Here is a 13,397-nt window from a genome sequence, read left to right as displayed (position 1 = left end):
AGACGGTTACCTCCCATTCAGTATCGATCAAACAGTTGGAGACCCAAATGGGTCATATCTCGTCTCATTTAAACCTGAGATAGTAAGGGGGTTTGCCTAGTGATACTATGGCCAACTCCAAGAATGAGGTTTGAGCGTGGACTTGCGTCATGCCGCGACGTTAACTAAGGCGCTGCTTGGGAGGCAACCCAAGTTTTATTTTCTTTCTTTTTAAATTTGAAATAATGGTGTGTTGATTGTGGAAGGTTTTTGAAAAGTGCAGGTTGGCGAGCGAAAAGTCCAGTGGGTGACTCACTGAAATGGTTGGCAAGACCAACTTGGACCGCCGTTGGACTCAAGACATTTTTAAATTAGAGTTTGTAAAATTCGGCGATCCCAGGAGCATATTGGAGAATCGCCGACCAGGTCGACGAGCACGGCTTTATCCGCCGTTTGGAACCTCACAATAATTGGAGGTCTTGTAAAACTCAGCGAGGTAAGTGCCCACTCGGTGTGTCACCGAGTGGGTCGGCGAGAAATACTAATGTTGCCGAATGGGCGAGAACGGGACGATTTTTAAAGGCAAAAGGTTTAAACTTTCAAACTCTTTCACTTTCCCTCACTTTTGAAGTTCCCAAACTGACACCCGCACAACCTTTTCCTGTATTTCTTGTGCTTTTATCATAATTTTGTCATCAATTTCATGTTCGGAGTTGTATTTCTTTGCCGCCTAGCGTTTCAAAGTATTTATTCGGCATCAAAGGTTGATTTTTCGAACCCCAAATTCATTTTTAGTCATTTGTACTCATTTGCAATCGATTTTGTCTTAATGATGTGTGCTGGGCCTCTCTGTTCGTAGTTGTATATGTGTGTGTCTATTTTAATTTGAATATCATTCCCGTAATGCTTATGTTGTTGAATTCCCAAGATTTTGTTCCTTAAAATTGATTAAAATTGTGGGGTTGTGCTTGCATGTTGTTGGGTCTAGTCGAGTCAAGTCTAATTAACCCGCATTTGTGCCAAATGATGTATTTTGCCCAATGATGGAGTGGTTGACGTCATTCTTAAGGGAAAAAGTCGTCAAATGGCCAAATTTGGCCAAATCGAGAGAAGTCTAAGTATCCTGGGGCATGGGTGTAATGGGTCTTAGTTTAATTTTGTGGGTTCGTGCTTTGATTTTGTTTTTAGGGGCTGCGGGGTTGATTTTGGAAGATAGGGTTGAAAGTAGTCACGTTGGGTCGTTTGGCGAGCTGGGTTGAGCTCGTCGAACCACTCAGAGGTTCTCCGAAGTTCCCCTTGTCGCCTTCAATTTCATGCTAAATTTGAAGTTTGGTTCTGTTAATTTTGGCGAGATGCCTGAGTTCGCCGAGTGCACTTGGTGACTCGCCGAATGTCTTCCTTGATCGCCCTTCTCTACACCCTAACCCTTAAATTTCACTTTAAATTTCGGCGGGCTAATCCTTGCTCGCCGAATGCTATTGGAGATTCGCTGAAAGGCCCTCCCATCGTCGATATGCCAGTTGTCTAAGGAATTTTTGAGCCAATCCATTTGGCGAGCCCGATCTGTCTTGCCAAAGTGATTCGGCGACTCGCTGACCCATTCGACGAGTCTATCTGCAACTACGTTTCTGTGCTTTTGCTTCAATTGTTTCTAAGTCTTTTTGATGTTTTTGCAGACATGGCTAGACCAAAGGTTGTTGGTAGGGAAATGCCGCCCCACATTAGGGCCAAAGGGATAAAAATAAATGAGGATGCAACTGCATCCAGGGCCAAGGCGACTAAACTACCCACAACTGGTGGGAAAGGAACAGACAAAGGGAAAGCACCTGCGTCACCGGAGGCCAGCTCCGACAGTGAAAATATCTACGCTGCTCACCTCACCACTTCTGAGAGTGAGGGTGAGAACCAGGAGCATCAGGCTGCAACTTTTGAGCCTGAAGAGGATGAGTCACTAGCAGCAAAGAGGGCAGAGCTGTGATCCAAAATGATGAATGATCAATCTAGGATCAGGAATCCCCAGGCCACCACTACTTCTCCTCCCGCTTAAGCACAGGCTATGGTCTTAGCATCACCGGTACAGGGTCCTCCCACTCGGTCTATGAACAGATAGAAAACTAAGGGGTTAAGCACAAACATTGAAGAAAATAGTTTGTCCACTGATGGGGTTATTGATAGGTACCCGGAGATAATGATTTGCCTAAAGTCGCACAATTTCCAATTCTTCACCAAGCCCCGTGGCCCTTACATTCCTTATTGGGTTCGGGAGTTCTATGCTGCTTATGAAGCCTTGGTACCATAGAGAAAGAATGAGGCAATTGCATTCAAGCCGGTTGACTATGTAGTTGTCCAGGGAAAGAAGGTCAAGTGTGATAGTGAGGCTATTAATGCTGTCCTGGAATGTCCTGATGATATTGATGACGATTGCCAACACATGATCAGGACAACTACATTAGAAAATATGAAGAAGTGGTTGTCCCCTCTCATATCAAACAATACCCCCAAATGGCTTGAGGTTGGAGTACCTATCAAGAAGAAGGATCTAAACATAGCTGCTAGGTTCTGGTTTGGCTTCATCAGCAGTACCATTATGCCATCCCAGAACGAGTCGATTCTCCGCCATGCCAAAGTAGCCTGTCTTGGTTGCATCATTGATGAGACGAGGCTAAATCTGAGGATGATTATTGCACAAGAGATGGTCATGAGGGCCAAGCAGCGCTAGACTTCCCTCTTTTTTTCTGTGTTGATCACCGAGCTGTATAGACAGGCTCGGGTTCCTAGAGATCAGAAGAAAGACGTGGAAGTGATTCCCACATCCTCTACTAATAACCGGAGAATCAAGGCGGAGTATTTAACAGATGAAGCAGAGAAGAAGAAGGTAGCTCTGGTGGACTATTCCCCGGTTGTGGATATAAACACATTACCTGCAGAGGCACCTTTGCCTACTCCAGCCCATGGGCCTTCAAGTACTCCTAGTGCTGTTCCTTTCGATACCCTAATTTCTTTGCTGCTACATTGCCTCCAGATCTACTGTTGTTGTTTCCCGGCCCAAGCTCACTCAGGCTGCATTACTTCAGATGGGGGAGCTAGCCCATTCTGCTGATAGTTGTGCCACCAGACTCGAGGCCTGCACATTATGGGCATGATTTAGACAATCCTCACAAATGTTGTGACACCTTTGAGTGCTACCATTGATTCCCTTACGGATAGAATAATGGTGTGCGGGAGTGGCCAAGGGGCCACTGAGGAGGTGACGACTCTAAAGGCCGCTATTGCTGCGCTGAGGAGATATGTGGACTAGATGAAGTCCACTGACATATCCATGATTTTCGGGATGGTGGATATCCCAGATGTGTCAGTTGGGCGAGATATGCCATCGGCTACCAACGAAGATGATATTCGAGTTGAGGAGGCAGCATATCCCGAGTCTGAGGTGGAGACAGATTAGGAGATGCTTGGGGTTGCTGAGGAGGTTTCATATGAGGGCCTTAGAGACACTGAGGAGGCCATGATTGATGCAGCTGTGCAAACTTCTTTGGTAGATACGCCCTTGGATGACCCTAGTGGACCCACTACTTCTGTTGATGTGACTCCGCGCATTGATGCACAAGTTCTGAGTGATGCTACACCGAGAACTGAAGCCTAGACAGATGGACCAACTACGTAGACAGGATTTCTTTTTACGTTCCCCTCTGTCTTCTTTTATTGAGTTTTTGGATATTTTATTTCTTGCATTTGAGGACAAATAACTTTTGTTTGTGGTGGGGTGAGGCCCACCTTTTGTGACTATTGTTCTATCTATATATTTGGGTTTTTGAGCAATATATTGTTCTTTAATACTGCTTTTGTGGATGTTTGAGCTTATGGCTCCTTGTTTTAATTGCAAATTCTTTTTGACCGTTCCGAAAATTTTTGTGTCACCTCTTGATTGTGTTTGAATATGGCTGTTCTCTTGTAAATTTGAGTATCGGTCTTGATCAATACTGATGACTTGAATAATGTGCATAATCGAACACAAGTGAATGTGTGGCTACGATAAGGCCAAATGAAGTTGAATAGGTAATATGTGAACTTTTTGCATCTCGTTGTGACTAGCCGGTTATCATATTGAGTCTCTTATGATGATCATTGCACACTAGCAAAAGTGTGGAGTGTTTTTTGATATTTTGTGCCAATGCCTTATGTGATGAGCTTACCGTGAACCTTGTGTGATGAATTGCCCCATTGGTTTGGTTGACTAAGGGATGCAATCTGTTGAAATGATCTTAGGCAACTTTGAAGAGTGTGAAACAATTTAACATTATACCTATTTTGTGGCCAACCTTGTGAGTGTGTGATCCTTGCTTGAATACCCTTTGAGCCTTATCCTTTTCTTCGAAGAAACCTGATGTAAATGGTGACCTTTCTTTATGCTTATGTAGCCTTTGTACCATAGAGAAAGAAGCAGATAACTGCATTCAAGCCGGTTGACTATGTAGTTGTCCGGGGAAAGAAGGTCAAGTGTGACAATGAGCCTATTAATGCTGTCCTGGAATGTCCTGATGATATTGATGACGATTGCCAACACATGATCAGAACAACTAGATTAGAAAATATGAAGAAGTGGTTGTCCCATCTCATATCATACGATACCCCCAAATGGCTTGAGGTTGTAGCACCTATTGAGAAGAAGGATCTAAACATAGCTGCTAGGTTCTTGTTTGGCTTCATCAGCAGTACCATTATGCCATCCCAGAACGGGTCGATTCTCCGCCATGCCAAAGTAGCCTGTCTTGGTTGCATCATTGATGAGACGAGGCTGAATCTGGGGATGATTATTGCACAAGAGATGGTCATGAGGGCCAAGTTGCGCTAGACTTCCCACGCGTTTTTGGTGTTGATCACCGAGCTGTACAGACGGGCTCGGGTTCCTAGAGATGAGAAGAAATATGTGGAAGTGATTGCCACATCTTCTTCAAATAATCGGAGAATTGAGGCGGAGAAGAAGAAGGCAGCCCCGGTGGACTCTTCCCCGTTTGTGGATACATACACATTACCTGCAGAGGCACCTTTGCCTACTCCAGCCCATGGTCCTTCAGGTACTCCTAGTGTTGTTCCCTTCGATACCCCAATTTCTCTGCTGCTACATTGCTTCCCAGATATACTGTTGTTGTTTCCCGGCCCCTGCTAAGTCATGCTGCATTACTTCAGATGGGGGAGCTAGCCCATTCTACTGATCGTCGTGCCGCCAGAATCAAGGCCTGCATTCTGGGCATGATTCAGACAGCCCTCACTTATGTTGTGACACCCTTGAGTGCTACCACGGATGCCCTTACAGATAGAATAGCGGTGTGCGGGCCTGGCCAAGGGGCCACTGAGGAGGTGACGGCTCTAAAGGCCGCTAGTGCTACGCTGAGGAGATATGTGGACTAGCTGAAGTCCACTAACATGTCCATGATTTTTGGGACGGTGGAGATCCCTGATGTTTCAGTTGATCGAGATATGCCTCCGGCTACTACCGGAGATGATGTTCGAGTTGAGGAGGCATCATATCCCGAGTCTGAGGCGGAGACAGATTAGGAGATGCTTGGGGTTGCTGAGGAGGTTTCATATGAGTGCCTTAGAGGCACTGAGGAGGCCAGGATTGATACAGCTGTGCAGATTTCTTTGGCAGATACTCCCTTGGATGACCCTAGTGGACCCACTACTTCTGTTGATGTGACTACGGGCACTGATGCCCAAGTTCAGAATGATGTTACATCGGGCACTGATGCCTAGACAGATAGAGCAATTGCGTAGATAGGATTTCCCTTTACGTCCCTCTCTGTCTTCTTTTATTGACTTTTTGGATATTTTATTTCTTGCATTTTGAGGACAAATAGCTTTTGTTTGTGGTGGGGTGAGGCCCACCTTTTGTGACTATTGTTTTATCTATATATTTGGGTTTTTGAGCAATATATTGTTCTTTGATACTACTTTTGTGGATGTTTGAGCTTATGGCTCCTTGTTGTAATTGCAAATGATTTTTGACCCTTTCGAAGAATTTTGTGCCACCTCTTGCTTGTGTTTGAATGTGGCTGTTCTTTTGTAAATTTGAGTATCGGTCTTGATTAATACAGATGACTTGAATAATGCTCATAATCGAACAAAAGTGAATGTGAGGCTTCGATAAGGCCAAATGAAGTTGAATAGGTAATATGTGAACGTTATGCATCTCGTTGTGACTAGCCGATTATCAAATTGAGACTCTTGTGATGATCATTGCACACTTGAGAATGTGTGGAGTGTTGTTTGATATTTGGTGCGAATGCCTTGTGTGATGAGCTTACCATGAACCATGTGTAATGTCACCTACAAATTTCCCCGTTGGTTTGGTTGACTAAGTGATATAATCTGTTGAAATAACCTTAGGCAACTTTGAAGAGTGTGAAAGAATTTAACATTATACCTCTTTTGTGGCCAACCTTGTGAGTTTGTGATCCTTGCTTGAATACCCTTTGAGACTTATCCTTTTCTTGGAAGAAACTTGATGTAAATGGTGACCTTTCTATTTGCTTATGGAGCCTTGGTACCATAGAGAAATAAGCAAACAACTGCATTCAAGCTGGTTGAGTATGTAGTTGTCCTGGGAAAGAAGGTCAAGTGTGATAGTGAGGCTATTAATGCTATCCTGGAATGTCCTGATGATATTGATGACGATTGCCAACACATGATCCGAAGAACTACATTAGAAAATATGAAGAAGTGGTTGTCCCCTCTCATATCATACGATACCCCCAAATGGCTTGAGGTTGGAGCACGTATCGAGAAGAAGGATCTAAACATAGCTGCTAGGTTCTGGTTTGGCTTAATCAGCAGTGCCATTATGCCATCCAAGAACGAGTCAATTCTTCGCCATGCCAAAGCAGCCTGTCTTGGTTGCATCATTGATGAGACGAGGCTGAATCTGGGGATGATTATTGCATAACAGATGGTCATGAGGGCCAAGTAGCGCCAGACTTCCCTCCCTTTTTCGGTGTTGATCACCGAGCTGTACAGACGGGCTCGGGTTCCTAGAGATGAGAACAAAGATGTGGAAGTGATTGCCACATCTTCTACAAATAATTAGAGAATCGACGCAGAGAAGAAGAAGGCAGCCCCGGTGGACTCTTCCCCGGTTGTGGATACAAACACATTACCTGCAGAGACACCTTTGCCTACTCCAGCCCATGGGCCTTCAGGTACTCCTAGTGTTGTTCCCTTCGATACCCCAACTTCTTTGGTAATATATTGCTTCCAAGATATATTGTTGTTGCTTCCCGGCCCCTGCTCACTCATGCTGCATTACTTCAGATGGGGCAGCTAGCCCATTCTACTGATCGTCGTGCCGCCAGACTCGAGGCCTCCATTCTGGGCATGATTCAGAAAGCCCTCACTAATGTTGTGATACCTTTGAGTGCTACCATTGATGCCCTTGCTGCTAGAATAACGGTGTGCGAGCGTGGCCAAGGGGCCACTGAGAAGGTGACGGCTCTAAAGGCCGCTATTGCTGCGCTGAGGAGATATGTGGATCAGCTGAAGTCCACCGACATGTCCATGATTTTCGGGATGGTGGAGATCCCTGATGTTTCAGTTGAGCAAGATATGCCTCCAACTACCAACGGAGATGATGTTCGAGTTCAGGAGGCAGAATATCCCGAGTCTGAGGCGGAGACAGATTAGGAGATGCTTGGGGTTGCTGAGGAGGTTTCATATGAGGGCCTTAGAGACACTGAGGAGGCCATGATTGATGCAGCTGTGCATACTTCTTTGGTAGATACGCCCTTGGATGACCCTAGTGGACCCACTACTTCTGTTGATGTGACTCCGCACATTGATGCTCAAGTTCAGAGTGATGCTACACCGGGAACGGAAGTCTAGACAGATGGAGCAACTACGTAGACAGGATTTCTCTTTACGTCCCTCTCTGTCTTCTTTTATTGAGTTTTTGGATATTTTATTTCTTGCATTTGAGGACAAATAGCTTTTGTTTGTGGTGGGGTGAGGCCCACCTTTTGTGACTATTGTTCTATCTATATATTTGGGTTTTTGAGCAATATATTGTGCTTTGATACTGCTTTTGTGGATGTTTGAGCTTATGGCTTCTTGTTTTAATTGCAAATGATTTTTGACCGTTCGAAATTTTTTTGTGTCACCTCTTGATTGTGTCTGAATTTGGCCGTTCTCTTGTAAATTTGAGTATCGGTCTTGATCAATACAGATGACTTGAATAATGCTCATAATCGAACAAAAGTGAATGTGTGGCTATGATAAGGCCAAATGAAGTTGAATAGGTAATATGTGAACTTTTTGCATCTCGTTGTGACTAGCCGGTTATCATATTGAGTCTCTTATGATGATCATTGCACACTAGCGAAAGTGTGGAGTGTTGTTTGATATTTGGTGCCAATGCCTTGTGTGATGAGCTTACCGTGAACCATGTGTGATGGCACCTATAAATTTCCCCGTTGGTTTGGTTGACTAACTGATGCAATCTATTGAAATGATCTTAGGCAACTTTGAAGAGTGTGAAACAATTTAACATTATACCTCATTTGTGGCCAACCTTGTGACTGTGTGATCCTTGTTTGAATACCCTTTGAGCCTTATCCTTTTCTTCGAAGAAACCTGATGTAAATGGTGACCTTTCTTTATGCTTATGGAGCCTTTGGTTCATAGAGAAAGAAGCAGACAACTGCATTCAAGCCGGTTGAATATGTAGTTGTCCGGGGAAAGAAGGTCAAGTGTTATAGTGAGGCTATTAATGCTGTCTTGGAATGTCCTGATGATATTGATGACGATTGCCAACACATGATCCGTACAACTACATTAGAAAATATGAAGAAGTGGTTGTCCCCTCTCATAACATACGATACCCCAAATGGCTTGAGGTTGGAGCACCTATTGAAAATAAGGATCTAAACATAGCTGCTAGGTTCTGGTTTGGCTTCATCAGCAGTACCATTATGCCATCCCAGAACGCGTCGATTCTCTGCCATGCCAAAGCAGCCTATCTTGGTTGCATCATTGATGAGACGAGGCTGAATCTGGGGATGATTAATGCACAACAGATGGTCATGAGGGCCAAGTAGCGCCAGACTTCCCTCCCTTTTTCGGTGTTGATCACTGAGCTGTACAGACGGGCTCGGGTTCTTAGAGATGAGAAGAAAGATGTGGAAGTGATTGCCATATCTTCTACTAATAACCGATGAATCGAGGCGGAGAAGAAGAAGGCAGCCCCGGTGGACTCTTCCCCGGTTGTGGATACAAACACATTACCTGCAGAGGCACCTTTGCCTACTCCAGCCCATGGGCCTTCAGGTACTCCTAGTGTTGTTCCTTTCGATACCCCGATTTCTCTGCTGGTACATTGCCTCCCAGATATACTATTGTTGTTTCCCGGCCCCTGCTCACTCAGACTGCATCAGATGGGGCAGCTAGCCCATTCTACTATTCGTCGTGCCGCTAGACTTGCGGCCTCCATTCTGGGCATGATTCAGACAGTCCTCACTGATGTTGTGACACCATTGAGTGCTACTATTGATGCCCTTGCAACTAGAATAGCGGTGTGCGATCGTGGCCAAAGGGCCACTGAGTAGGTGACGGCGCTAAAGGCCGCTATTGCTGCACTGAGGAGATATGTGGACCAGCTGAAGTCCACCGACATGTCCATGATTTTTGGGACGGTAGAGATCCCTGATGTGTCAGTTGAGCGAGATATGTCTCCGGCTACCACCAGAGATGATGTTCGAGTTGAGGAGGCAACATATCCGGAGTCTGAGGCGGAGACAGATTAGGTGATGCTTGGGGTTTGTAACAACCCGAGAGCAACCCCTAGTCGTTACCGGCATCTTCGACCTCTCGGAGGTTTTATACAAGCCCTTAGCATTCTTCATAGCATTTATCATAGAAAAATAGCTGAAAATTTAAAACTTTTTCATAATATAACACTAGACATAAAAGTCACCTCATTAAACCTTTAATACAAAAATTGGAATACTATGTCTCGAGGTACCATCTTAATACACGACTACAACACAAGAGGGACACAACCCTTACAATACAAAAGAAACTACTATCTAGTACATAGAACTTAAGAAAACTCTTTAACATAAAGGTCCTTGAATCTTTAAGGTCACACCCGAACTTGGGAATAGTTCACTAAGTATGATAACCATGCTTTTAAAAGGGACATTTAGTTGGAAACCATGCATCATGACTTTTTTAGAGAAACTTCTAGAACATTTAGTACAATAGGCACAATATAAACCACATACATCATCATACACACATAAACAATTCATAATAGCACATAGAGCTACTTATAACATTTTAGGCACATTCAATGCATACAATACATTACCTTCCTCTTTATCTGAACTCCTTTCCTCAAGCAACCCTTAGGGAATACTTGGTGCAATGTATCACCTTAAGGTTACCAAGGGTGAACTTACATATAGCCTTCATCAATCCAACCACATATCTTCATAGAGTCATAAGCACACCATAAGACATAGTCTTCACATAGGAACCATCACCTAAGACAACCCCCAAGTCACACTAGTGCAATGTGTAAGTAGCATCCCATAATACTACTCACACCAAGTGTTCCTAGGAAGCCACCATAGACTAGGCACATCATATTCAACAGGTCATAACATCTTCATTTAACATTAGACATAAGACCAACATACTTCATAACATCATATAATGACTCATTCCTTTACTACATTATTAGTCATAACCCATTTAGTTCATATCATAGGTAAACCACCCTCACAACCCCTTCACTAGCTCACTTGTGCAATGTACACATGGAGTCCCATACCCCCACATATACTAAGCAAACCCATTAATAAGTCATAAGTGTAATTCACATGCATAAACATACTTCATGTCTTGACATAAGTAAAGTCAACCTTAAGTTAATTTCTTAACTTTCGGGAGACATTGCCATAACTGACATAGACCATGTGAGCTACATGGAATCCGGTGTTCTACTCCCACATCGAAAATAGAGGGTACTACTTGCCAAAGTAGGACCTACATACATAATAGCTATCTAGTGGATCCACTAAATTAATACCTATGGGGGCACGTAGTTATGGAACAAGGAGATTGCTACTAGAAAACCTTGACTTACTAAGCGTGGAGGTTTCCACCTCATGAGATAGCATCTATGTTGGGAACCCGGACTTGCTAAACGTAAAGCCCCCACTCTCATTTTTCATGTTCACTCGGTGCTAAGCTCCAACTCCCTTTTTAAACATCTTTAAGCCTTTATTTAACATTAGTTCATAAAATAGGCTTTAGGGACTTAATCCCTCATATCATATAGCTCAAAGGTTTCTAAGATGAGAATGACCTTTCATCATAGAACCTACATTATGTGAGAATGACCTTTCACATAATCATACCATATTCATAACATAGTCTAGTTTAGAGTACAATTGAGGAAACCTTTCAAGAGACTCACTTTCACTAGATTATCATAAAACTTATTCATTCATTCATGTGTGTACATATGTGAGAAAGCCTTTCACATAAACACCTTTATACAACACATATTCATACCTTGCTAATCATACACTTTGCATGCATAATAAGATGTAAGGGTGCATATAAGAGTTCACCTTTAAATAGACACTATAACACATCATATTCATAGCTATACATGTAGAGTGTGTGTATGTGCATATTTTTCCTCATAGTGACATATTAGCAACAAAATTGATATTGAGTGTTCTTCCCTTAAAGGGATCACAACACATTCACAATGTCCCCAATTCATAGCAATTCACATATAAAGCCCTTAGGGATTCTAGACCACACACCCACACTTCATCATAGGAGACAAGGACACATTCAACATTGAATAGGTACTCCTAACATGTATATGATCACACATTCATATAGGTATGGGTGCTTCCATTTTTTTTATCCCTAACATTATCATTCACATTATACTCCTCATCATCAACATACTTTAAACATCAAGCTAGCATTGAAGATTTCATACATAACCTTCATAGCATAACTTCATAAACATATGCATCATAATCATCAATTCACTTCACATATATTTCCTTTAAGTCCATGATCTCAACATGCATATATATCTACCAACAACAATCAATTCAATAAAGAGAGTTCAAGCCTTCTTACCATAATCCAAAGCCATAGCCAAAATCACCAATACTTCACCCATAAGGCTTACCACCCATAATTCATCCATTATCAACAATTAATCATAAATAAACATTAAACAACACAAGAGATATCAATACCATTCACTTTACACATAATTCCATCAACTTTGAATTTATAGAAAAAGACGCACTTCATAGCAAATTTTAGGGTTTTGTAAAAGACAAGGGTTCATGGAGTATTTCATTCAAAAACCACAAACACATCAATTAATCCATACCCAAACGTTTCAAATCATTTTCATACAAGAACCCTTGATAGAATTCAAAAACAAGCTTTTAGTCACTTTTTGAAAACATTGGAAAATCCTTTGAAATTGACTCTAGGATTAAGATGAGTCCTAGATGAAGAGTCATCATACCTCAATTGATGAAATCTCAACGAAATTTGGTGGAAGGGAACCCTCAATTGAAACCCTAGCTCTCCACCTTCTTCTTCCTTGAACTCAAGAGAACTTTAGAGAGAGAAAGAACAAAGGGTTTTGATTTTGGAAGAATGAATTCAAAAACACCTCTTAAATGTTTTAATACCTTTAAAATACTTAAAAACACTTAAAATTATAATAACCCAGTACCCAAATTACCCCTCACTTAGTTGGACCTTTTAAACAAGTCAAACTTGAGTTTTATTTTTGCAGATTTCGTCGGGACACAAGTTCGCGACGTGGAGGTGTTCCCACAAGTTTTTCATAAATTAAATCTGAGACAGTAGAGTCCGCGACATGTCTGCGACGCGGACAAAAGTTTTGGCCCTTGTTGGAGCTAGTCCGCGACGCGGACATGCTCCCTCCAAGCACAATCTCAAGCTGCCTTGGTAGCTTGCTTGGCCAAGGTTGGGGTCCTCCTCGGGGACCCTTAGGGTGGCCCTCTGGGGGTCGTATCTGAACGTTTTGACCCTAAAAACATTTATTAAGACACTAGGGTCACCTCTACTGATTTTAGACTCCTAACAACACATAAAAACCTGAACAACATACTAGAACACACCAACACGTAAAAGACTAGTTTCCGAACGACTTGGTCGTCCCTTGACATTTGATTTCCAAACTCTTTAAAACTGACTTAAAAGGCTATTCTTCATTATTTGAACAAGTTATTAATGCATAAAACTCATGTGAGACTAGTTTATCCTACTTCATTTTGAGGGTCGTTACAGGGTTGCTGAGGAGGTTTCATATGAGGGCCTTAGAGACACTGAGGAGGCCATGATTGATGCAG

This window comes from Solanum tuberosum, unplaced genomic scaffold (assembly GCF_000226075.1).
Source record: "Solanum tuberosum cultivar DM 1-3 516 R44 unplaced genomic scaffold, SolTub_3.0 scf00380, whole genome shotgun sequence".
NCBI classification, from domain to species: domain Eukaryota; kingdom Viridiplantae; phylum Streptophyta; class Magnoliopsida; order Solanales; family Solanaceae; genus Solanum; species Solanum tuberosum.
Note: the sequence above shows the minus strand (reverse complement) of the source record.